Here is a 25681-nt window from a genome sequence, read left to right on the forward strand (position 1 = left end):
CCCCCCCCCCCCCCCCCATCCACCAATGCTCTGGTCCATGTGCAGTGTGGGAACATGTTGCTATTTGGAGATATTAGGACTAGTGATGAATTATTAGGTTTCCCTTTTCTCTTTAGCTTATTAACTGCCAATTTCACTGCACATTGTAAACCCTACAGCTTACAAGCATGCAGATAGTAGACCTCTATTATACCTCTGAGCAAACCCACCAGACTACACTAAAACTACAATATTCAGCTTTAAAACAATAAGGTTATCCAAAATCACGGATGAAACATGCTAAGGTCAATCTCTCGAATGAGAGTAAACAATTCATAAGGGAGATCCAAGGAGAGGTCAGAGACAAGGCAGATCAAAAAGCCAAAACAGTAAATTTGAAACCCACAACCAAAGCCAAAAAATAAAGCCAAACAAGAGGCGGGTTAAACAATGGTGACCATGAACATAAAATAAATGCGCAGTGTGCTCTGAAAACAGGGCCAATAACTCTTAAAGAACTTGACAAACAGTTATGTGTCAGTCTACCTAATTAAAAAAAATTTTTTTTAGCTCTATTGTTGTTGTAGTAAGACACTGGCATACCGTACATCAGACTCAGCAGTCTCTCTATACATAACAACTGCCACTATTTGCTATAGTGTTGCTAGGTGGTTGCTATGGTATCCCATGTGCATGCTATAGTCTGGCTACCCTAGGAACCACTAAGCAACTTCGTCGTATTGTATCCATCAAGCTCCTACTTAGCAATCCCACAGCAACCAAATACGATACAACAGCAACCATCTAGCAGCACTGCATCATCTATCAAGGCCCTCTTTAGAGATATACCATAGCAACCAGCTATGATGTTAAGGAACTATTCAGCAACATCATAAATGAAAACACCTAGCAACACCTAGCACCATAGCTCCCACAGAGCAACTAAAAAAACCCATATAAACACTGTTTAAAAAACTGCTTAACTTCTTACAGCTCAGGGGTTGCAAATGTGTTGCTATGTAATTGCTATGGTGTTGTTGGTGGTTTGTATAGTATCCAAGGTAGTTAAATTGATAAGCCACTAAGCAACTTCATAGCAATCACCTGGCAATACACTTAGCAACATTGTAGGAAGTATCTGGAAACTACATAGGAATTCTCTAGCAAAAAGACCACAAAGCAAAAGCCTAGCAACTGCCTGTAAAAGAGGGAAACCCTTTAGCCATGAAACTATTTTTTTACAGGCAAACTCTGCACATTTCTGCATTGATGGAGCTCTCCAGAACTGGATGCAATCTGTATTGACCACAGAGTGTTAAAGTGGTACACTGACCTGTTTTCCAACCAATAGTGATTTTCCAGACAGCACTTTGCCTAACTGTATTGATCTGATAACATAAATTTCATTTTTTAACCAATTAGCAGTTAAAAAGTAGTATCTTTATATTTGTTCCACATAAATAAGGCATAGAAGTGTGTGTCTTTCTAAACCTTGACAAAATGCATTACTGTAGCTTATATTAATTAATCCATTCACCCATCTCCCAATGCGCTTCTGTCTTCAGCACTGTATGTAATGCAGTACTGTTACAAATAAATGATTAGTCGACAATGAAATTTGTAGTCGACAAATTTAAATAATCGACATTGTCGATTATATCGACTAATCGTTGCAGCCCTACAACACAGTGATGGTGAGCACAGGGTAAAGCTCGCCTGTAATCAAAAAGGAGGTGCCAGGAGTCAAAGGGAAAGGTGTGTGAGATTGACTCATCAAGATTGGACTGCCCTAAATCCATCAACAAGCCCCGGAAAAGCAGGCTCTTTCAAACCACAAACTGTGTGGAGTGGACAAATACATTGGTTGTGGGCACACAAGAAAATACCATGTTTGCAGAATGAACTTAATTAAAAAGCGTATTTATTTGGATTGAACAAACACTAAGTCAATTAAAATAATTTTTTTCAGTGTACACAGAGGGAAAATGCTTTTTTTTTTACGCATCCACCTTCCTGTCTTTTCTCAGCCACTGAACTCTTCAGCAAGCCTCATTTTTGAACTCTTGATAGACACGCCCAGTGGTTGTTATTAAGGAAGGTATGAGGGTTTTATTGGGCTGATTAAACAGTGTATGTTGAATGAGGACTTGTTGAACGAGTGTAAGCTCCTCTTCCCCTCCCCGTCCCCGCAGTGACAGGCAGAGCCGTGTGGGGTTTGTAGGGGTTTTCATCTGTGTAACATATGATCCTCCACACACTTCCTCTCTGTAACCCACACACAGGCCCCGGGGGACATATTGCTGCCCACTAAGAGGCTTTTCTCCTGCACACAAAGAGGCAGTATGCCCCCCGTCCAGTCCTGAGTCAACCGGAGGGACAGGTGGCTCGCCCCACAGGGAACACACGAGAGGGGAGGGGGATAAACACATGGACACACACACACACACACACAGATATATAATGATCAAGTTAAAACACATACCCCGCTGTGTATGTGGGTGGCCATACAAAATGCAAAAACCTTTATGACCACTGAACATTTGAATAAACAATAGGTGCAAGCCCATAGCACGCACATGACACACACAATGTATTTATGTGTGTGTCTGTGTGTGGGTGTGTGTGTGTGTGTGTGTGTGTGTGTGTGTGTGTTGTGTGGTGTGGGTGAGTGGCAGTGCAAACTGCAAACACAAGTCACACATTTAAACCCTAAAACACATCAATAGACAAAGCATGCCTGCACACACACTCACATGTGATGACATAGTTATTCACTATGATTTGTGTGTGTGTGTGTGTGTGTGTGTGTGAGTGGGTGTTCAATGGCAAACACATGCACATTTTAATCAGCATGCACAAACAATTACTACATTATGTTGGCTTTTGTACCAACCACTGACCATTGATCACAATGAATCTTTGTGTACAATAACTGACAAAATACAAATGAAAAAACAAATAAAAGGCTATTTTATATTTATATTCATGCAACATTACTGCATGCATTTAAAGACATTTTTAAAAGCTGCATGATAGTACCACCTTTCAAACCATATAATGAGATAAAAGTGCTAAACTAGTGTTTAAGTACCTTATTTTAAACCCTATAATAGATATTGCAAATTAGCTTTTAGTATTTTGTGTTTAAACATTGTACTAAGCTGAAGGGCTAAAGAACGTTTAGTACCTTCTTTCACTGTAATAATCCTGAAGGTTTAAATAAGCTTTAGGACATTGTTTCAAACAGTATACTAAGCTAAAGGGCTAAAGTCATTTAGTATCTTGTTTCAAACATTGTAATAAGCCTAAATATTTAAAACAGATTTAATATTGTGTGTTTTAAACACTGTAATAGGGCTACGCCTAAATATTTAGAACTGCTTTAGTACTTTTTTCAAACACAAGTGGCTAAAAGAGCTTTTATTGCCTAGTTCTAAAAAGTATATTGTATTAAAGAGCTAAGAAAGATTCATATCAAACACAGCATAAATCCAAACAGGATAAAATGTTGGACTTCTTAAAAAGAGCTAAACAATCTTTTAGTACTTATACTTTAAGTATTTTAGTACTTAACATGCTATAAACTATGCTAATAGAGACTAAACATTTTTTCTCATCTAAATGGGCTAAGAATCTGGACTAAATAAGCAAAGCCAAAATAGCCTTTAGTACCTTGTTTTAACCACTGCAATATTCTTACAGATATAATTGGTTAAATGTTTTAATAATTCATTGCCTGTTATTACACACTTTATTGTTGTAACGCTAGACTAAGAGAACAGAGCTAAAGAAGCATGTAGTATATTGTTTTAAACATTTTCATAACCTAACAGAGTGTTTTGTTCATCACTTCAAAACCTGTAAGATCGTTTTGCCATGATTCAAACACAAATACTAAGCTAAAAGATTTAATTCCACACTTAGCTATGTACTTAGCGACTGTGCTAAAGTGTACAATAAAAGAGCCAAAATGACTTTTACTGCCTTCTGCTTTTCTTAATGTCAAAGTAGCATCTGTTCAGCAGCTTTTCACATGTCATCTCTATAATACTCCTACTCCTCTCTCTCTTTCTCTCTCTCTCTCTGGCGCTAGTCTGTAATAATCTCCGGATATTGAGGCTCTCCCGCTACTTGACCCAGAGCTACGCTGGAGATGATATCGCTCAGTTTCAGTTACACTACTGTGTTTAGTCTTTCAGTAGTGGGAAAGTAGAGAGAGAGGGAGAGAAAGAGAGAGAGAGAGAGAGAGAGAGAGAGACTTACATTGCAACCCTCATCTACTGTCAAACTGATGCTGAGAACAACTGTTTTCACTACTTTAACACGGGCTAAACAATATACCCCTACCGCTCCAGCACACACACACACACACACACACACACAAACTCACACACACATCCCTAAACAGCAGAGTAGATCTGCACAAACAAGGGACTCTATAATGGCTTATATTTAAAGCAAAAATACATTTACATAAGCCAACAGGAAGGAGTCCAAGACAGGTATTTTGTGGTGGGTGCATTGCTGGTTGTATGGACATCTGTTGGCTTATGTAACACAACTGGGAGTTAGTGTTCTCCTCCAAGCATGTTGAGCTGCAGCAGTTTAAAAAGATGTATTTGCTAGCTTTATGTTACTCTAAGAAGACTGCCTTAGTCTTCAATTTACTAAGGCCAAACTGGAGGCAGTGTGGAGAAAGGATGAGAAACTAAAGAGTGTCTTTAAAGCGGCAGTCCGTATTATTTTGTTTCTAAACTGAAAGCAGAAGCTGTTTTGAGTGGAGAAGGGACAAAATATTGTGTTTAATGTTGCCAGAGTGCTGGACGAACAATCCCTGCTAAGCCTAATATATTCATTCATATTCAAAAACTGGGGTGCCGTGTCGCTTTTCGCGTGAGTTCTTCTGACCATGCCTCGCATCTTTACGTACACATGAACAGCCTCTAAAAGAGGATCTGGCTCAGTTTTTCTGAACGTGAGCGGCTGGTGGAGCAATGGAGACTTCAGAAAAGGAACTTCAGAGCTCAGTAGCTCATTCACTCATAGTAAAACCAAAGTGTGTAGTTAAAGTGAAGTTTCTGACTGAACATGACCTGGATCATAACCGCATCACGTCCGCCCAGTTTAAAATGATTCTTCCGCATGCTCGGTGCAATGACCCATTCTCACCACAGAGGGGTAGCATGGCAGCTATGGGCTTCGTAGAGTTATCATAGTCCAGCTAGCCAATAAACATATCCTTCAGTCTCTATGCCCTCCCACTGATGGTTACTTTATCATGTTGAGACAACCAGGCCCAGCTCTTTCTGCAAGCACTCTGTGCCAAACCGTGTCTGTGTGGAAAAGTCAACAGTATGGTTGGAAAAGTATGGGAAAAGAAGACACTGATTTTGGATGAATTTGCAAAGTTAGCAAGCAAACTGTAGAGTCATACTCTACAGTTATCTAAAGCTTTCCCTTTTGGATAGCTGTGTTAGCATCACAGCGCTAGTACAAACAGTACTAAACTAAAGACACATTTCAGACACTTCAGATACAGAAACATGCCTTGGATGATCGACTACACTTAGAATAAGAGGAACTGTGTAAATCAGATTTTTTTGTCCAACTCTAATTCAGCACGTCTAAACAACATACTCCCTTGTACACACAGACACACATACACCCCCACACACACTCATACACACACACACACACACAGGCACTGCTGAAGAATGAGAATCTGCACAAAAGAGGGAGTGTATGAAATTAATGACTTGTATTTAATAGGGTCTTGAGAATACCCAGGCGCATGACAGGCATAAACAAATCCCCACATTTAAAGTGCAGTTTTGACGCACAGGACGCCCACAGGCCTGTAGGAGCGACAGCAGTGCAATAAACTCAGAATGACATTGGACAGATTAAAAGACTACTGCACACAGATACCCCAGAAAAATAACTATCAAGAGTGTTTTTATCACACATGTAAACTGCACAAGTTGAGAGATTCTGACTTTCAATATGGAGTTAGGTCTACACTGTAAACTTTAAGTTATTCCAAATAAAAATTATGATTAACTGATACATTAACTGAGTACAAAGTGTATTTTGAATTAACTTAATTTTCCCAAATTCATGTTTTTTATCCTGCATCTCAGTTTACCTAACAGTACATTTGAGTTGGGGCTCAAAAATATATTTCAATCATTTGTAGCTTAAATATTTAGCTTAAATAAAACTTTTCCACACATTCTCCACTGGGGACAAGTCAGTTTAGTACCTGTACCATCTTTTCCACAGCCATGTTTTTGAAATTCGTGCAGCATGTGGGTTTGCACTGTCTTGTTGAAAAACACATGGGTTTCGGACCCAGGAACTAGTTTGCAGTGGGAACCAAAGAATACAAGGTTATTCAACATGAACTATGATCAGAGGGGAATGGAGATCACAGGTGTTTAGCTTAGGCTTCTACCCTTATTCCTCCTGATTCCTTGAATTGTTTAATAAAATTATGCATTTTAGGGGGATCAATGTGCAAATCTCTATTATCTGGAGGAATATTGTTTTTGACATTCATTTACTCAGGCATTGTTTATAGGCATTTGGATCTTCTGTCCATCCTTTCTCTTTTTAAAGACTCATCATCATCCATTGGCATCACAATTAAAATCTCATCAAGTAAATGTAAGAAACATTGTAAGAAATCTTTTTTCTGATTTGCAGTTGTGCAAATGTGTTATATGATTGGTTGTCAGCCTAAAGAAGTAGGTGTCATTTCTGTGAAACAGGCAGCTTGCTTATATGTGCTCAAATAAATATAAAATAAATTATATTCAATAAACACATAGAAGCATTTTTTTCAAAGGTGAAGAAAAAGGAAAGCACACTATGAAAGGTAACAGATGTGAGTAAGTAAAATAAACATGAGTTAAAGAAGGTATTTGGAAAGGTGTCTACACAGGCCTTCAACCCTGAGGTTCGGCTAACAAAAACACAATTATCATTTCTACAGAGCGGTCCTGGCTGGAACTGCAAGATCCAGACAGAATCCTCACTGCAGACATTGAGCTTAGAGTTTTGTACAGCATGTGTTATGAAGAATCCTATACAGAATATATACTCCTCTTCTAAAATACAGCTTCACCCAGTAGGAACAACAAACAGGAATGAAACTTGGTGTGTAGTCAGGCCAGACCATTAATTGTAAGAGTGATCAAAGTGTCCAGAAGGCCCCACGCACAATAACTGCAATATCGATTTATTGTACAATAAATGAACATGACCTTAATAGTTTTTGATAATCGTATGTCTACTGTGTTTATTTGTATGTTTGTTCACTTAGTATATAACAGAGAACAGCATTTTAGCCAGTCATGCTTCAATAACTGTGACTCCATACACACAGTGTGGACTAAAGTAGGAACTAATTATAATAAATGATTCATTTGAACTTTTTTTGCCTTTGAAAAAAATATGATTGCTTTTTTATGCTATTCTGTGGCATTTAATAGTCTTAAAATGACTAAAATATTGTGTATCACAATAATTTCTGGGACAATATATCGTCCACAAAAAAATCTTATTGTGACAGGCCTAGATGCATGGTATGAATTATTGAAGGACACCATTAGGAACATCTACAACTCCACGCAGAGATGCATGTGTAATGCATGTGTTACACATGCATTACGCTATACTTCTGAATGTATTACCAAGGGTCTATTCATATCAGTTTTAATTTTCAATCATTTATTGTTCCTGCTATTCTTTATCTTCCTTCCAAATAGAATTGCACTCCAACATGTACTTCTGGGTGCAACAATTTAAGTTAAGATGGAAACATTGGGAACACTTTCCTTATACTGGCATCAAAAGACTAGGAAAAAATGAATGGTAGCTGTTTTTTTTGTCAACAAACCAATAAAAACACAGATTTTGTTTCATTACTCAATGATGGATGCCTCAGCATATTTTCTCCAGGAGTTTAAAATTCCAGAATGACGGCAAGCCCACAGATTCTTAATGGAAATGTCAGGATCAGAGTGGAAGAATGGAAAAAAGAGAGATAGTCTTTCACTGGCTCTGAGCTGGAAGGGAAACCGTTCTGGCCAACGGCTGACAGAACAGCCAGCCAGACGCATAGAAGCTTTATGAGGAGGTGAGGAAAGATGCGCACACACACACACACACACACACACACACACACACACACACACACACACACACACAGATACAGTGGCTATTTTAAGAAATGTTTAGCTTTAGCTCTACCGTAAACCTTATAGTTAAATAATGAGAGTTCTGTACATGAATGAATGTCCAAATATTTGTGGATACCCCTTATAATGAATGTGTTTAACTACAGTATTTTAAGTTGCAACTATTGCTGACACACATGTGCAAATGCACACACACACAGCCTGTCTTATCCCTGTCAAAAAGATTGCCAGTTGCCAGCATTGAGACCCCTGTGGAGCAGTAAAACTGTTTTTTCTGAAATGATGGAGCTCCATTAAATACTTTTAGGAGAAGTTGGGGAGTAGGGGATGAGCATCCAACATCCTGACCTCACTTACATCCTTATCACTGAAACCAACCAAATCCTCACATTAAAGACAGTAGAGTGAGTAACTTCAACAAAAAAAATCACCCTTGATTTTGGAAGGAAAAAAAGTTAAACAGCTGTCTCAGTTCTTTTGTTCATACAGTGAATATTGGCACGGTTTTGTTATTGAGACATGGTGAATTGGTTGCTTATAGCTTAGAAGACAGATGGCAGCCCTGCTTATGGAATTGTGAGAGCAGCAGGTAACTTAAGCAGGTGATAAGATATAAATAGATTTTTTTTCATGCAATAACAGAAGAACTGCAGCAGAATATTAGCAACATGGAATTACTAGTAAATTAAATTTTTGTTTATCCCTAAACATTAGCCATATCGAATCCTCATACAATGCAAATAAGCTGGGAAAAATACATAAAAAATCAGTCAGTTTTTACTTAACTATTGGAGGCATGGAAATTCACTATAAGGAACAACCTTGTAATTGCAGATTAAAGAAGAAATCTTTACATTTCTTGGCGACAGTTGTCGTAGCATAAATGTAGCATACAGGAAGTGATGTAAGAGCTGTTTTTTTTTTCTGTACAGCTGGGTCTGGCCCTGCTAACTTTGACGATTTGACCTGCAGCCCAGTGGACATTTTATATGCTTATTTGATTATATATTTTAAAGGCGCATAAACCAACCATTATAGCTACCAGACAAGGCAACCAGCCTGGTAGAGTTATTAAATAATAATAATAATAATATAAATATACACACAGCGCTGTAAAAAAAAACAAGAGACCACTTAAAAATGATATGTTTATTTAATTTTACCAAATTGAAAACCTCTGGAATATAATCAAGAGGAAGATGGATGATCACAAGCCATCAAACCAAACTGAACTGCTTAATTTTTGCACCAGGAGTGGCATAAAGTTACCCAAAAGCAGTCTGCAAGACTGGTGGAGGAGAACATGCCAAAACAGGGTTATTCCACCAAATATTGATTTTTTAACTTTATGAATATGAACGTGTTTTCTTTGTATTATTTGAGGTCTGAAAGCTCTGCATCTTTGTTATTTCAGCTAATTCTCATTTTCTGCAAATAAATGCTCTTAATGACAATATTTTTAATTGGGTTTTGTCAGAAATGTTGTCTGTAGTTTATAGAATAAACAATAATGTTAATTTTACCTTTACATTTACCTATAAATAGCAATATTAGAGAAACTGATTTAGAAACTGAAGTGGTCTTTTCATTTTGTCCTGAGCTATATATATATAATAGCCACTTAGTGCACAGTGGTTAATCAGAGAAACCACTTTAGAAATTATTTTTGACCCTGCACATAAACAATCACAACCCAAATCTGATTTGGTTTAATGCTTTGTAATTCGTCTTTATCAGTAAGTCTGACGTTTTTAAAAAAATGTCTCTGTGCCTGTCTGAAAGGGTTAAACACCCCACCCTAATTTCCCCATTAGATCATAGCAGTCTGCTGGTGTTTCTGCTGTTTGTAGTCTGCCGTCTACAGATGCTGTTAACAACCAAGGGGAACCAGCCGCCCAGCACTGACCTCTGACCTCTTCAATATGATTACATCATACCCTGGAGAGCTAAACCCATTTGTTACTCGGCTTGTAATGCATACCATCAAATACCGCATATCTGTGTGTCTGCGTAACTCAGTTAAAGCTATTTTAGTGGGTTACAATAAGACTGGTTGAGGTCTACTGCAGTTGAATGTTGTTTTCATTAAAAAAAACATCTTTAAAGCATTGAATGGATGTTTTTGTTCATGGATCAGTAAAAACTATTTAAGAAATGTTATGGGTGTCTACCTTCGTTCTTCATTTCTCTCTACTGTTCTAACTCTAATTCTTCCTTCCATTATCTCTCTTATTCTCTGTCTATCTTGTTCCCTTCATCTTTTCCTACAAATAGTTTTAATTTATTAAGCCTTTGACTTTGTTCTTTATCTTGTCTTTTCTTCTTCTAGTCCTTCCTTTTGTCTACATATTTCTCTTGCTTCTCTACTCTACTCACTTCTACATTCTTTTCTTATTTTGTTATCCCTCTTTGATTTTATGCTTAGTTTTATTCTTTTGCTCTTATTTTACCTGATCTTGCTCTCTTCGGCTCTCGTTACTTTGTATCTTGTTCTTTCTTATTTTGTCCTATATATCTTGTTTTTTCTCCTTTTTTATATTTTTCTCTCTTATTTTCTTTCTCATGTTCTCCTTATCTTTTGTATCTCATTCCCCTTATTTGATTTTTTTCTTCTTGTTCTGACTTATTTTGTTCTCTCCTTATCTCATTTAATCTATCTCATGCTTTCCTATCTTGTTCTTTCCATTTTTCTTCACTCTTTATCTTATTTTCTCTTATTTTGTTCTCTTATTCTCTATTTTACATTCTCTCTTTATAATGTTCTCTCTCATTATGTTTTTTTCCTTGCTCTCTGATTCTTTTCTTATTATGTTTTTTTTTTCCTATATATAGAGAAATTTGATGTTACATGTATGGTTAAATATTGTATAGCGTTAGTGTGTTTGTGTGTCTGTGTTGTAGTAAAATGTCTGTTTAGGTTCTTTAGACTGTCCTTGTGTTTTAATACAGGTTGTAACATGCCCTTCTCGTCCACTATTCGCCCTCAGGGGAATCCCAGACACCGTTCAGAAGGCCGTTCCATTACTTTATTAGCTGAAGTGAGGTTGGTTATATGAGCCGTCAGACGGGCGAGAGGTGAGGGGTATCGAGTCAGCAAGGGGAGCAGGAGCAGGATCACTGCAACCTGATGCTTTTTTTCTTTTTCCAAGCCAAAAAACAGTGGATAAACCTGTTTATAAGCCAAAGCAGCTTAAAATTTACTTTAATCACTGCGCTCTAGGTTGTAAACTGGTAACCGTTAAGAGAGACTGTTAACAAAGCTTCATTAGCCACTTTACTGTGCTAGCCTGCTATTAAGCAAAAGTAGAGATGTTTTATAAGTGAGGTATATCTATCTATCTATCTGTCTGTCTGTCTGTCTGTCTGTCTGTCCATCCATCTCTTTTTCTTTTTAATCTCTTTCTGTCTCTGTGTGAGTGTGTGATGTGGGATTATTCCTTCCTGCACTTTGACCTAATTGATCTTGACTAGATCAAACCTCAGCCTCCACACACACACACACACAACACACAACACACACACACACACACACACACTCTATGTGTGATCTCAGCTGGAGTTGTATATTAAACGGTCTGATGTTGGAGTCAGGCTCTGGGGAGGCAGAGAGAGTATAGCGCTATTTGATCCACCTGTCTAAAGGAGACCCTCTTTCACCTGTGCTGCTTTATTATATATGAGAGCTAAAAGCCATGCCCATCATTTCGATGAGGATTCGGCATGAGACAAAGACTTTTTGAGCTTTGCAGATAAACATGAACCAATTGGCACTATGCCTAAAGCCAGTCATAGGCTGTATGGGGTATAAAGCCCACAGCTTTGAGCTGTGCAGCAGTGAAACTGTGCTCCATCCAATACTTTTGGATAAGCCGTGTAACTGGGAATAAGTGTAGAGTGCAATGAATGCAATCATATTGATGCAGCAATGCTCCAAAATCCAAAATCTAGCTTTCTTTAGACAGTACAGATAGTTACTCCAACAAAAAGCATAATAAACTCTTCATAAAGGAGAAATAAACTGCTGTAGGTTGTGTTGATGATTGTGACATCATAAAGGGATTAAACAATGCAGACTCGGTTAGTGATCATAAAAAGTAAATAAAAAAGAGACAAAGCGCACTTTTTTATTTCTAAAGCATTCATATCATGGAAAAAGTGCACCATAGCTTGGATTTGCACCAGTGCTCCTCTACACCTGTGGATAAATGATGCATGCATTCAGTAAATTATGCATTATGATCCCCGGTCAGCACAAATGTAATATTATCCGCCATCCCAAACCATGTAATAAAACAGCTCGTTATCAATTAACGAGTCTTCGGTTCAGGAATTATTCTTCCTTGCATTTTTTTTGGCTGAAGTTTCATTCAGTCTCGATTGTGTCTGAGGGCTGAAAATCATTCTCTACTATAATGACAGTACTGTCATCCAAACAGGGCTATTTTCAACCAGCGCTGGATGCCAAGTGTGTCATTACAGGAGCCATCGGAGTAGACTGATGATTTAGAGAGAGACACACACAGAGTGAGAGACAGAGGAAGAGAGTCAAGAGTTCATATCTCTGCTAAACTATGATCTCTGTTACGTTCTCTGGAAAATAACCTTAAAATGTTGTGATTTTACAAACAAGTTCTGTATAAATATAATAGACCTTTTTTTACAAGCTTTTTTAAAGAAGCAATTTTGAAGAAAATAACTGTGAAAAAAAGGTTTCTTTGTTATTTTTTTGAGTAAAATTATATTTTTGTCTCGCAAAGTACTTTTTAATTTAGTCATTTTATTGTATTGTAACAAAGAAGTACTCCTATGAAGATTTTGAAGATTTTATGTTAGTTTATATATATTGTTTAAAATATTTTAGCTTGTTTTGGACACATCAAAAACGGTGCCTCCATGCACTCTGATTAAACAGCAACAGATAAAAAAAAAGGCTTCTCCCCAATTATTATTATTAAAAAGTTAATAGAATATAAGTTCAAGAACATATCAGTTGCCTTATTTGGTCTTAAAATGGCAGTAATATTGGTTATTGCAATTATTTCTGTTACAATATAACATCCAGTAAATACAGGCCTTTTAAGTGTTGACATTTAGTGTGTTTAATATTGTTTAATATTGTGATGTTTTATTTTAAGTTATTGATGTATTTGGAAACTTTTTTTTTTTTTTGGTTTATTTCCAGCTCAGGGTCGTTGCCCCTATTAGTTATGCAGACAACAGGGACTGAACCTGCTTTGAAAAGCCTGTTATTAGCAACTCCATAACTAGTGTATGCCAAACAGTGGTTAGGAGAAATGATGTAAGACAGGGAGCATGTTTGATTGAACAGGGAAGCTGTTTGTTTGCAGCCGGTGAAGCATGACTTGTATTTTAGAGGTTGGCCGGTAGAGATGTTTATGGTGGTAACATTGTAGCTGCGGATATTGAAGCTGCTTTGCAGCTACTCTTATCATGACATGCAATTATCAGAGTTTGCCAACTTACATTTACTGACAAATCACATTTACTGAATATCCATCCAGACAGTATGAACCCAAGATAGTTCACATTCCAAACACAAAAAGAGTTGGGGAAAGTACAGCATTTACCACTTCGTAATGTTGCCATTTCTTCTCACAACACTTAAAAGACCAAGTGATTAAGTGTATCAGGTGCTATTCTGCCCCATTTTCCCTGTAAACACATCCTAATATGTGCACTAGTATGGTGTCATCATTGTTACATTTTTATGTTTAAAAATCTCCATAACATCTCTATTGAGAACAGATCAGAACTGCAGGCAGGCCAGCCCAGTACACATACCCTCTTTTATTGGAGCCATGTCTTTTTAATTTGTGCGTGATGTGGTTTTGCATTGTCTTGTGGAAAAATACACAGACCTTTCTTGAAATTATTTAATCTTAAAGGAAGGATTATGTTGCTTTAAGATCTCAATATACACTTCTACATCAATGCTGCCATCACAGAAACATACTAACACAACCCCACACCATGACAGGCTTTGGCTTTAGAACTTGTTGCTGATTTAGAACTTGTTGATTCCCCTTTTGGAATATTTTGCATCTGTTTCTAAAATTGAATTCATCAGTTATTTGACCACAATACTTGTTTTCACTGTACGATGTTCCACCCCAGAGAAGTCAAAGCCACTTCTGGGCATGGACAACATAAGGCTTCTGTTTTGCACAATAAAATTTGTAGTTTAACTCTGTATTGTAGAGATTAATTAAGGCTTGCTAAAGTAATCTCTTGTCCATGTGGTTCTATCAGCTATTGTTAAATGACGTTTCTCAAAGCAGTCTGTCTGAGGTAGGGCTGCAAGAAATTTGAAAAATTTTACATTGCAATGTTTTATTTTTAACGATATATATCGCAATATTAAACATTGCGGGACCTGTGACATCACCAGCACTGCCCCCACCCGTGCTCTGTCCAGTGTCAGACATCTGGACTGATCGAGAGCTAAGTCAGTGCTTTAAAGTCAGCTGAGCACTGAAATGTGAGGAAAACAGCAAAACAACAATACTTGGACCTTTAATCAGGCATCGAAATGGTCTTTAAAAAGGTTAAAAAAAAAAGCATTTTTCTGGGATTAAAAGCGTGAATTCAGCTGTAACTGGAAATATCTGCACAAAATTGTGCTGGACTGAGGTGCACAGCTTTCAACACGTGTGTTTACAAGCATGTGCCCAACCATGTGGATGGAGGCAGTGCGGTTACCTCTGGTTTGCGCCCCCTGTCCCTCACGCTTCTCAGGCAGCAACAGCCTGTCACTCACACAGACACAGAGACAGAGAGAGACACAGCGCTGCTCACTCAGCAACACTGTGTATCTACTTCTTGTGTGTTTGATTTAATTGCCTTAGGTGACACTGCACGTCCTGCGATGTGACTATTGTGCATGGGCACATCGCGATGACGATGCCTAAACAACGTGCCCTTACCCTTTGCACAGTGAAATCCCTCCTGAATCCTTGTATTGTTTAAAGATATTATACATTGTTAAAGAAGAAATACTGTCTGTAAACTCACTTTTTACAGTCTATTGTATAAAGTGCAAATCCTCCCTTAAGGCATAAGACAATAACGAACTTACGAATAGAACTTGTCTTACTGGCCTTCCACTAGACGTGTGCTGATATCACCCCGTCTCTCCCATAACCACACTAACCACAATCACTTCCTGCCCTCTCCACATTCCTCACACAAAGCAATGCCTTATGAGAAATGAGGTGAAGACAGTCTAATTGCTTCAATAACAAGACTAAAACAAACAAACACAGCATTCTGTCCCCACGCTGACCCTTTCAGCCAGGGCTATTCTGAGAGTGATGGGAGTCACCGGCTTGTAGTGAAACTATAGTTTTTTTTAGGCCTGTTTATTTTAATGGGTAAAAATGACTTTGGGGCTGAAATTCTTTACATATTGGTCCATTCAGGATCCCACAGTCATCAGTATCACCCCTGAATTTACTATTCACATTCTTTCCTACTGTGTATAAATATTTACAGAATTATCATGCTACTGTTTCTATTTGGACCACATGGGAAAAAAACAGATTTAATATGTATTTCATAACAAAACCTCGTACTTCTGCAATGGCTACTATATAGCATTTAAGGATTACTGTAATTCTGTATGTCTTTATTAGTATACCAACGTTTTTTTTGTTTGTTTTTTTTTTTAGCCCGTATGATGCCATTCTTGTTTTATGTTTTTCCCATTGAATCCCATTTGTCCTATAGGATATTATTTTTTCCAACAGGATCTCATTCACCCATCTACTGTACTCTATCTTGATTTTGTATAGTGTAGGATGGAGTCAGTTAAAATGGGTCACTTTTGGGTGAATTACTTTTAAAACCATCCAATAAGCTTTACATGAGATTTAATGATAATGTTATATATTGACATCGTCTCTTAAATCATTATTTGTTTAGAAAACATGAAAAACGTGAAAAAGTATTGGAAGTTTTAAAATTCACAATGTTCTGCTAAAATGGAACAGAGCTTAAAATTACACAAAACTCTATAGGGAAGTAGGTTTCATATAGACCACATTGTTTGACTGCCACCAGATAGTTTGTACTCCTTTGGGAAAGGTGCCTAATTTCTAGCTTACAATCATACTGACCAACACTAAAGTTTACAACCTAACAATCACTGAATAGAACTGAATAAACAAATACTAAATAAATAAAACTAAATTTTAACTACATTTTTGTTATTCTGTTCATAATCAGATATTATGTACACAGTGTACATAGATGGCTGCACAGTTGTGAAACTATGATAGCAATATTGTTGTTTAATAACATTGACAACTCAGTACTCAGATTATATCTGTACATGCTTAATGCTTTGTTGACTGGCTGTGCTGCGATTTTTCACTTGAAAATAGCGATCATACTTTAGCAGCACTTGTAAGTAACGTGCTTTGCTTGTGAAATATATTCGCTGGAGTTATTTTCCACCAGAGAGACGTAAAAGCAGACGGAGTGGCATTTTTTCCTCGGAACTTGCTGCATTTTCCAGTGGCATGAGGTTAGCAGAGTAATTAATGAGGGGAATAAGGCATTCCTCAAAGCAGGCCAACGTGTCAGATAAACCATATTGGGATTCGCCTGTGGAGCGGCCCAGTCGAGACTCGAAATTCTCTTCTAAATGGGTATCCTAACACAATATCTCTGTCTCCACTGCGCGATATTAGATTTTCCAGACGTCCCCAGCACCCCGCACATGCGCCATTATTATATTTGCTGCGGTGCAGGAAGATGAAACTGAATGCTGATGAACTAGTGGGCAAAATGTACATGTCAGTGCACATTTACGGTCAATAAAAAAACACTCTTTTTTCATACTGGGCCACCAGTTTCTTTATGCAGCCATGCTTGAGTGCACTTTCCCTTCATGCTGAGGGCGGCATGCTCCTTGGAACCAAAGCTTCTGCAGCAGGCTTTGCCATAAAGGAGTATAATGCAAAGCTTTATGTAGTAAAGGGAAGTCAAATATGTACACAGTGATGCACAAAAGGGGCTGCATTGTTGGGCCTTTGCTGGTTGACCGGTTCCCTTTTTATTGGCCTCTATTTCAGTCCACTCTCAGAACACACATCACACTGGAGCTGATGTTGCTGTCTATCAATATAGTACATAGCAGGATTTTGACAAGAAATTATGTATGTGACTTTGTTTGAGTGAAAAAAGAGTACAAAACACGTTTAAATGTGATATATAATCATGATATTCAATGATAAACCAGGGTTACCTACCTTCTTTACTGCATTCTGTGTGATCTCACAATGGATAGGTGATTACTACATATTATTATGCTAACTAATAATGTTATAAAGACTGTTATTTTATGTTCAGCACTCCATAAAGCAATTTTACATAGTTTTCCTACTTGCTTGAGCTGTGCTGCATCCATTATTACAATAAAAGCACTTACAGTTGACAGGGGCAGCTCTAGCAGAGCAGTAATCAATCTCTAGAAATGTTTGAGCATATAGATTTGTATATACAGTAATATATTTACTACACCCAATTAAGATACCTTAAGAAAAAAAAAACAAATAATAAAAAGTTCCAACTGCAAACATATCTATAAATAAAGGTCTAATGTGTGTATGTAGTTCTGTGTAGTTCTTTGAGTTTTCATGTGGCATAATCAAAGACACCAAAAAGAAATTGAGGTCATAAAGTTTTGAAATGACACCAATACTGTGGTTTGATTACAGTTGAATACCTCCATCTCTGCACATAAGATAATGCTTTGCTTTGTTTATATTCTTCAACCATTGTTTCCTACACTGTGAGTTTTAGCTTTTTTACTTGAAATAGTATCATATTTTTGCAGCATTCTCAATAATGTGCCTTGCTAGTGAACTCTATTGTCACTTACCGTTGACAGGGGCAGCTCTAGCAAAGCATTCATTTAATTAACTGACTTTATGTAAAAAAAAATGCTCTAATGAAGGTTAACAAGGTGATTTACAGCTGTTATTCTGGTACTTTGTCTTAGAATGAATCATGCTGATTTTATGGGGGGGGGGCTTATAAAAAAATAGTTACAAAATGTTTTAAAAAAGAAAAGCAGTGTTTTTCAAATGGTTTATAACACTCTAACAAAAGAACTGTAATGATTCCAGAGTCTTACCCTACCTTCACTCTAGCAGTGAGAAGTCGCTTCTGTCATCCCAAGTCTCTTGTGGATGTGTTCAAGGCAGTTCACGTTGTCTCATGTGGGAGTGAAGAAGGTCCAGGCTCTGTTAAGAAAATGCGATAACACACACAAAGACTGTGTTTTACTATATATAACTTTCATGCACACTTCATTTTCTTTTAATTGTCCCTGTAAATGTAAAAATATACACCATAACATAAGGGAAAGAAGAAACAGCATCTATGAGCCCCTCTTCCCGTTTAGAATCACACTAGGTGGTGAAAACAGGAATAAACTTAATTTTAAGATTTTTTTAACCCTTTTTTAATTGTCCTTTACTGTTCTTTTATTCTTTCTTATTGGTTTTATTTATTCCTAATGTATATTTTAGTTTTTTTAGTTTTTATTTAGTTGCTCTTTTACTCATATTCATTACTTGTATGATTCTTGTCATTTCTGATCTTAATTATTTCAGTCACATTTATTTCTTTATCAATCTATATTCCATGTATTGGCTTAGCTACACTGTAAATAAGGGCAAGCCTCAATGTACTTTGAGTTTAAATAGAGGTTGATTTGAGAGTTATTTCCCCCACTGGTGCCAAAACTTGTAAATTTAATGAGTCAAGACTGTTACATAACAGTTTGGGCGGGTTTTGAATTGCCCTTTTTTGCATCTCTGTCTTTATTCTGCTGGATTTTATTTTGAAAGAAAATTTAACATTGTTATATTCATGCACCACACTCTGAATAACCAACTTTTATAAAGAAAATAAACAGATTTCCATTTTAGGGACTCTCTATTGAGTCATTGTGTCCCTTATTTTACTCTCTCTCTCTCTTCACCAGTCACTCTTTCCCTCGCGCTCTTCTTTCTCTATTCCTTTTCTATTCTCTCTCTTTCTCTCTCTCCCAGATCAGAGGTCTTTTGATGTCCTGTTCCAGTAGCCCATATCCTCATGCTCCGTGTGTCCACTGACAGGTTCTCACAGTTGTAGCTGGTGTTGGTTTCCCCCGAGTGCCGGAGCTGGGGCTAATTTGCTAATAGATCCCCCTGGAGCTTCTCTCTCTGCTCTCTTTCTCTCTGATTATCCGGCCCCTGAGAGGGTAATTAGGGTTAATCCTGATGAATAAATGATTGTTTCTCATGGCTCTGATATTGTGGCAAACCTTTCAGGCTCTAGTCTTTCCTAGGCGGACTGAATGAGACTGAATACACACAGTTCAAAGCTAAGATCCCACTCTCTGAGTCTAACGGCAGAGACGACCACTTTAGTGTAATTGTGTAAAGAACAATGAAACAGACACAATCTCTCTTTAACACCAACTGTAGTGAATTAACCAATACACTGTTGGTGTTTGGTAACTTCTAAAAGCCTTATTTGTGGTTTCTGACAACTGTATATCACATTTCTATCTATAAACACATAAACACATTACACAGAAATGGAAAAAAAACATAGCAAAAGCAACTATGTATTTAAAAGACTTCATGTTTCACTCTAATTAAAATACTTAACCTTAAAACAACCTTTAAACACTAAAAAAAAAATATAATCTTTACTAATCCAGTAAATAATAATTATTCAGTATCTACAATATATTATTGTACATTACAATATAAATTATTTAGTAGGTAAAATTAGTTATTCATAACTATTATTCATTCAGTATCTACTATGAGAAAAAATATGTTCAGTACTTATTCAAATTTAAATTAGCATGAATTCTGCTATGAATTATTTTTGCCCTACTATTTAGTAAGTATTATGAGTTATTTATCTACTATGGATTATTTAGTCTGACTAGCAAAAAAAGTTATTTAGAACTATTCAGTATATCAGTATCTACCATAAATTATTTAGTACTATTAAAAAATATTTAGTAGCAAATAAACTATGACTACTACCAACATCTACTATGAGTTATTAGACCTGCAATTACTGTCAATTAAAACAAGAAAATCAGTATCTTTTGTGAGTCACTAAAAACTACCATTAATTATTTAGTATCTACTATAAATAATTTAAAAACAACAAAAAATGTATTTCCTGCATTATTCAAAACCACTCTTACTTTTTCAGAATCTACTATGAATTATTTAAAAAAAAACACTTTTAGGTATTTAGGATTTAGTGTTTATTATTCTGAATTACTGAGCATTATTTAGTGTATATTGCACATTATTTAAATAATATTATTTCATATCTATGATGAAATATTCTTTGAATGCACAGAGTTATTCAGTATTATGCAATAAGTTATCCTCTTAATACTATTAGAGCGAGAATTTCATATGTAGACTTGCCTTCTGACACCTTTTTGTTTGCTGTATCATAAATTGTAGAATAATGCATCACACTACATCAGGAATACTTGGAAATTTGTATGCCCTACTCAGTAGTGTTACCAAAGAGCTTTAGGATTCGTCAGATGTAATGAATGGAGCCAAAATAGTCACCCAACCACATGTTTTTAACAGGTACCAGCCCAGTCTTCTCCACAGGCTTTGTATACACAACAGATGGGTGGTTAAATAAAGCCAAAGCTGCACACAATCAAAAGCACAAGCATGGCCTTGCATTGAAATGTACATGTTTGGGCTAGCAACAAGTGTACAGCTCAGTACAGCTAAGCCAAGAACATTCAGCTAACACAAAATTGGACACTGTGCATCATAAAACTAAATGTAAAGCTGCTGTCAGATAAGTGTGGGAAGGCAGTTACGTGTTACAGGATATAAATGGGGGTTTTGATAGATGTGATCCAAGACACACCAAAAACCACACGGAAAAATCCACCTTGGTGGGTGAACACACAGCTTTCAGTGGAATTAAAACATGAACAGGTCTTTAACCTGACTCAACAAACCTGTTCCTGATGCTAATGTTTCAACGTTTTTTTCTTTTTGTATTGAAGTTGTCATCTGAGCATGGAATAATTTAGCAAGTCGCTAAGCTAGGCTAAGAATCAGGGCCTATATGAGCTGAATTACAGGGATTAAAGGAAATACAGTACAATATAATGCCAGCTGTCTGGAACCATTTGATGTGAATCAAGTTCACTATAAAACAGGCACTGAAACATGATGATATGAAAAGGCTAGCATATAGAATTCTATATAAATTTACCCAACATACAGTTAGATAGATTAAGCTAAATATCATGGGACATAAATCACATCAATGCTCAAATTTCTGTAAAAACTTTCTCTGGACAATGTAGAAAGTTATTCCAACAAAGCAGCATAAACTTTTTTTTTTAATACCCTTGATTTCTAAAAAGAAGCACTGAAAAAGCAGGTGTACGTTTCTTCCTCCAATCCACCTAAATACAATTCTCACTTATTTTTTCTCTTTATTATATGCAGAGCAGGTACTGAGCACATAATTAAAATTTGCTTAAACGTCGCCCCTTCGGTCGGCAGTTAGTGTTTAAACAAATCGCATTACCCTCATGAGATTTGAATGGTAATTACATTAAGCTTGAGGGTGTGAGCTGATGATAATTGCTCTAAAGTGTGCCATTTTTCAACTAGAGGAATAACGTTAAGTGTGTTAAATAATGTCAGGAAATGGATTGGCCAAGCCTGGATTTCTTGGTTGTCTGGACATGTTTAAGCTAATAACTGGATCCAGTCTGGGAAAGATTTCATGACATGAGAAACAGTTTACTGTTAGGATTTATTTAGGCACTAAATTATAGCTTTAGGCACTTCATTTCAGCAGTTGCTGAATTAAAATAAATACATTAAAATACATTTAAGCCAAAACTTTGTTACAAATCTACATCAAGCAGAATATATTTTTGTAATTTTCTATGACAGCATTCTTATGGCCAATAATCACTAATGATTTCCGATTTCAGTCACCACCACTGTGGACAATTAACTTTTTCTAGAAGGGAGCGTTTCAGGTATCTCTGTTTACCTGCAACTCTGTGGTCAGTCCTGATGACAGCATTTGTTGATGAAGGGCTTTTTCACTTTCTGCAGCTGCACAAAAAAGAATATGATTAAATTAAATATAAGAATTCTTAAGTATGCACCCACATATTACAAAAGCCTTAACTTATTTTCATAAAACTGTCAATTAATAAAAAATTGAGATAATACCTCTAAGATGTAAAAACCATTATTATTTTATATCATATTATTATTATTTTTATTCATTTATTTATTATTTAAGACTCAAGGGACAAGTGTAAGTGCCCAAACACAACATTTGATGCTTTAGTAACCAGTGTAAGTGTCCAAATACAAGACCATTTAATGACCAATATAAGAGCCCAAAGAAAGCCTGCTGTATATATGGAAATGTGCATTATTAGTATCATTACATGTTGGATCATTTACTTCTGTTACAATCTTTCTTGCAGTAGTGTATTCTTGAAATAAATTATTTAGCAAATTCAACGTTTTGTAATATTGTCAACAATATCGTTATGGCAAAAATACCCTAAAATATTGTAATATTATTTAAGGGCCATATCACCTAGCCCTAGTACAAACACATTATTTGCATGTTTTATAGTAAAAACATAATATTATTGCTACCAAGTTGGCCTGTCACAATAATTATATTATTGATTTATCAAACATTCAATATTCATGACCTTAGTAATATTTGATAATGGTGATATTGTCTATTAGGTTTATTTGTATGTTTGTTCACATATATTACAGGGAACAGTATTTAACCAGCCATGTAATAGCAGACCAATGCTTCAGTAACTTTGACTCCATACTTACAGTGTGCACAGACTGCAGTAGGTAAAGAAAAAAAACATATATTTTACAATCTATAATAAATAAAAAAATATCTTAAAAGGTAGTTATATCAGTGGCATTTAATGGCCTTAAAATTACGAAAATACAGTAATTTCTTTTACAAAACAAATCTTATTCTGACAGGCCTAAGGTAGCTAAGTGTCCAAACACAGCATTTTTAACGGTTTTTGACAAAATTAATGAATAAACTAAACACTAAAAGTCACCTTATTAGCTAGGTTATTTAACCCTAGACCAAAGGAGTCTCAGTTTAGCTAACCCTAGCCCTTTAGACTGACTGTTAAGCTTCAGTTTAAATCACTCATAAGTTAAATAAACAATTTAAAAGTAACCTGTTTCTCACCTTTTAATGCAGAATTTAAGCCCTGAAGCTCCTCACTCTCCTCAGTCCGTGTTTAATTTGTGTTTCTGTGGTGAATTTTAACATAATATTTAGCTGGAATGTTAGTCAGTAACATAAATAAACATGAATATAGACAGTAAATATTATTAATGTGAGTATTTACCTCATAAACTCCACACCTGTGCAAACGGTTTTTGAACACCGGAAGACCTCGCGCCCTACGACCGTCCAATCGGAGCCGAGCTTAAGCTGGTAAAGCCCCGCCCACGCCGTTGCCTTATTGGTCCGAAAATCTGTCAGCTGTTTCCTCCTTCGTTCAGTTACTGCTTGTTGTTGTTTTTTTTTGTTGTTTTTTTTTGCAGTAAAACAACAATTTCTCTGTTAATATTATCTAATTGAGTCACTCTTATAGATCTAAAAACATAAAGGTAATCATTTTAATCATAATTCAGTTTTTACTGGTGTACATTTTATTAAAAAAAAAAATGGTCAAACAAATAAAAAACATTAAAGCCAAGTGCTCAAATACGACAATTTTGGGGTATTATTATTATTATTATTATTATTATTATTATTATTATTATTATTATTATTACTTTGTATTTACTAAATAATAAATTCATACAAACTCATTATATGAGTATATATATATATATATATATATATATATATATATATATATATATATATGACACTACTACTACTTACTTCTACTACTTACTGTCAGTATTCTTCTGCTAGTAGATTACTTCAGACTGCATTCACTTTAAAAATAATATAACCATAAACCATTTCACATGAAAGGGCAGCACATTTTAGCCAACACAACAGCAAAAGTACATATGAAAATGGGTGTGTCAAAATAAGGTAGATAAAACAACTATTATTAGAGATTATTATAAATAATTCTGAATGGTAGTGGATGTAACAAATTTAGTGTATATAGTATAATAGTTGTATAACTATAATATAGTTAGTATAATAGTTAGCAATAATAATGAAAAATACAGTGTCAAAAAAGCAGGGATGCCTCATTTACAGCCTTCTTTCTGAAATGAGGCATCTGGGAGACATGTCCCAATACTCCACTGAGAGAGAGAGAGAGAGAGAGAGAGAGAGAGAGAGAGAGAGAGAGAGAGAGATAACACTAGTCTTGACTGTTTGCCTGCAGACTCAATTATATGCTGAGTACACAAACAGTCCTGTCGCAGCAGGACACCAGTGAGCTGAATTAATGTGGAAATTAAAACACAGCGGATAACAAACATTCCTGTCTTGTCCGGCCATGTGCTGTGTTCATCAATCCTGCTTTGTGTATCTGCTGCTCCTGACCTTCTAATACACACCAATACATTTCCACTCTTTCCACTAAAGGAGGTAAAACAGACCTATGGAAACCCACCTCAAAAAGGCAGCGAAGGAGAATATCTGCACCCCTATTTTGCTGAATATACATTTCAAAGGAAGGGTATATTTAGCACATATTTCTACAGTCATGGCACAGACATTTTTTAAATATAGTGGTTAAGAGTAATTAATTTAATAGCAACCACAGGGTCGCTCATGCCTATCGGAGCATGGCTTTTAGTCATAAAGCTGGACTCAAGACGCACGAGGGGTGAAATACTTTCCACTGTCTGTTTAAATGATCCGCAGAGCTAAAGCTAAAAAGAGGAGAGGAGTATGGTCCAGCAATCTTTAACTCAGACCCTGCAGGGTTTAGTGTTTTCCCTTCAGCATGCCTGACTCAGTTCATGAGTTAACGCCTTATAATGAAGGCTAAATGGTGCTAAATGTTAGAGAGAGGCATCAGAAACCACATCACCACATAAGCAAATCTATTAGATGTTACTCGGCAACTCAACAGAGTGTGAGGTAAGAGCGTGATGGTTTAGACATGCTGTTTACACAGTGCTAATTAGTAGGGTATTTGCTTGTTTCACTACCAAGCTATGTTAGCCTCATTTTTCACACTGTTATTTACCTTGGAATCAAGCGTAAGTTTTAATAGTTATGTACTATTTCAGACCATTTTCTGAACATTAGCTGTTAGCTGAACATTTAGTTCTGGCTATCCAGACACGTTTTTCCCATTTTAAATCAAAGGTTATTACCAGAACTGTAGCATTGCTGTGAGTTCATGTGATTACAATGCATTATGCAGTGTTTTGCATGTCCAAACACAATGAAAATATGTCCACGGA

The 25681-nt window shown here is 36.3% G+C and overlaps 1 protein-coding gene across 1 annotated transcript in view; it reads right to left on the minus strand.

The window, feature by feature from the left end:
- Positions 1-23517, minus strand: part of rela (v-rel avian reticuloendotheliosis viral oncogene homolog A) — a 136053-nt gene extending 112536 nt beyond the window's left edge. Inside the window, exons 1-3 of the mRNA XM_049472574.1 lie at positions 23478-23517; positions 22275-22339; positions 18345-18448 (exon numbers count right to left, since the gene is read on the minus strand). The gene's annotated coding sequence lies outside the window, so the exon portion shown is untranslated. The remainder of the gene's footprint in view (positions 1-18344; positions 18449-22274; positions 22340-23477) is intronic.
- Positions 23518-25681: the final 2164 nt, after the last annotated feature.

Source organism: Astyanax mexicanus, chromosome 25, assembly GCF_023375975.1.
Source record: "Astyanax mexicanus isolate ESR-SI-001 chromosome 25, AstMex3_surface, whole genome shotgun sequence".
In the NCBI taxonomy this organism is placed as follows: Eukaryota; Metazoa; Chordata; class Actinopteri; order Characiformes; family Acestrorhamphidae; genus Astyanax; species Astyanax mexicanus.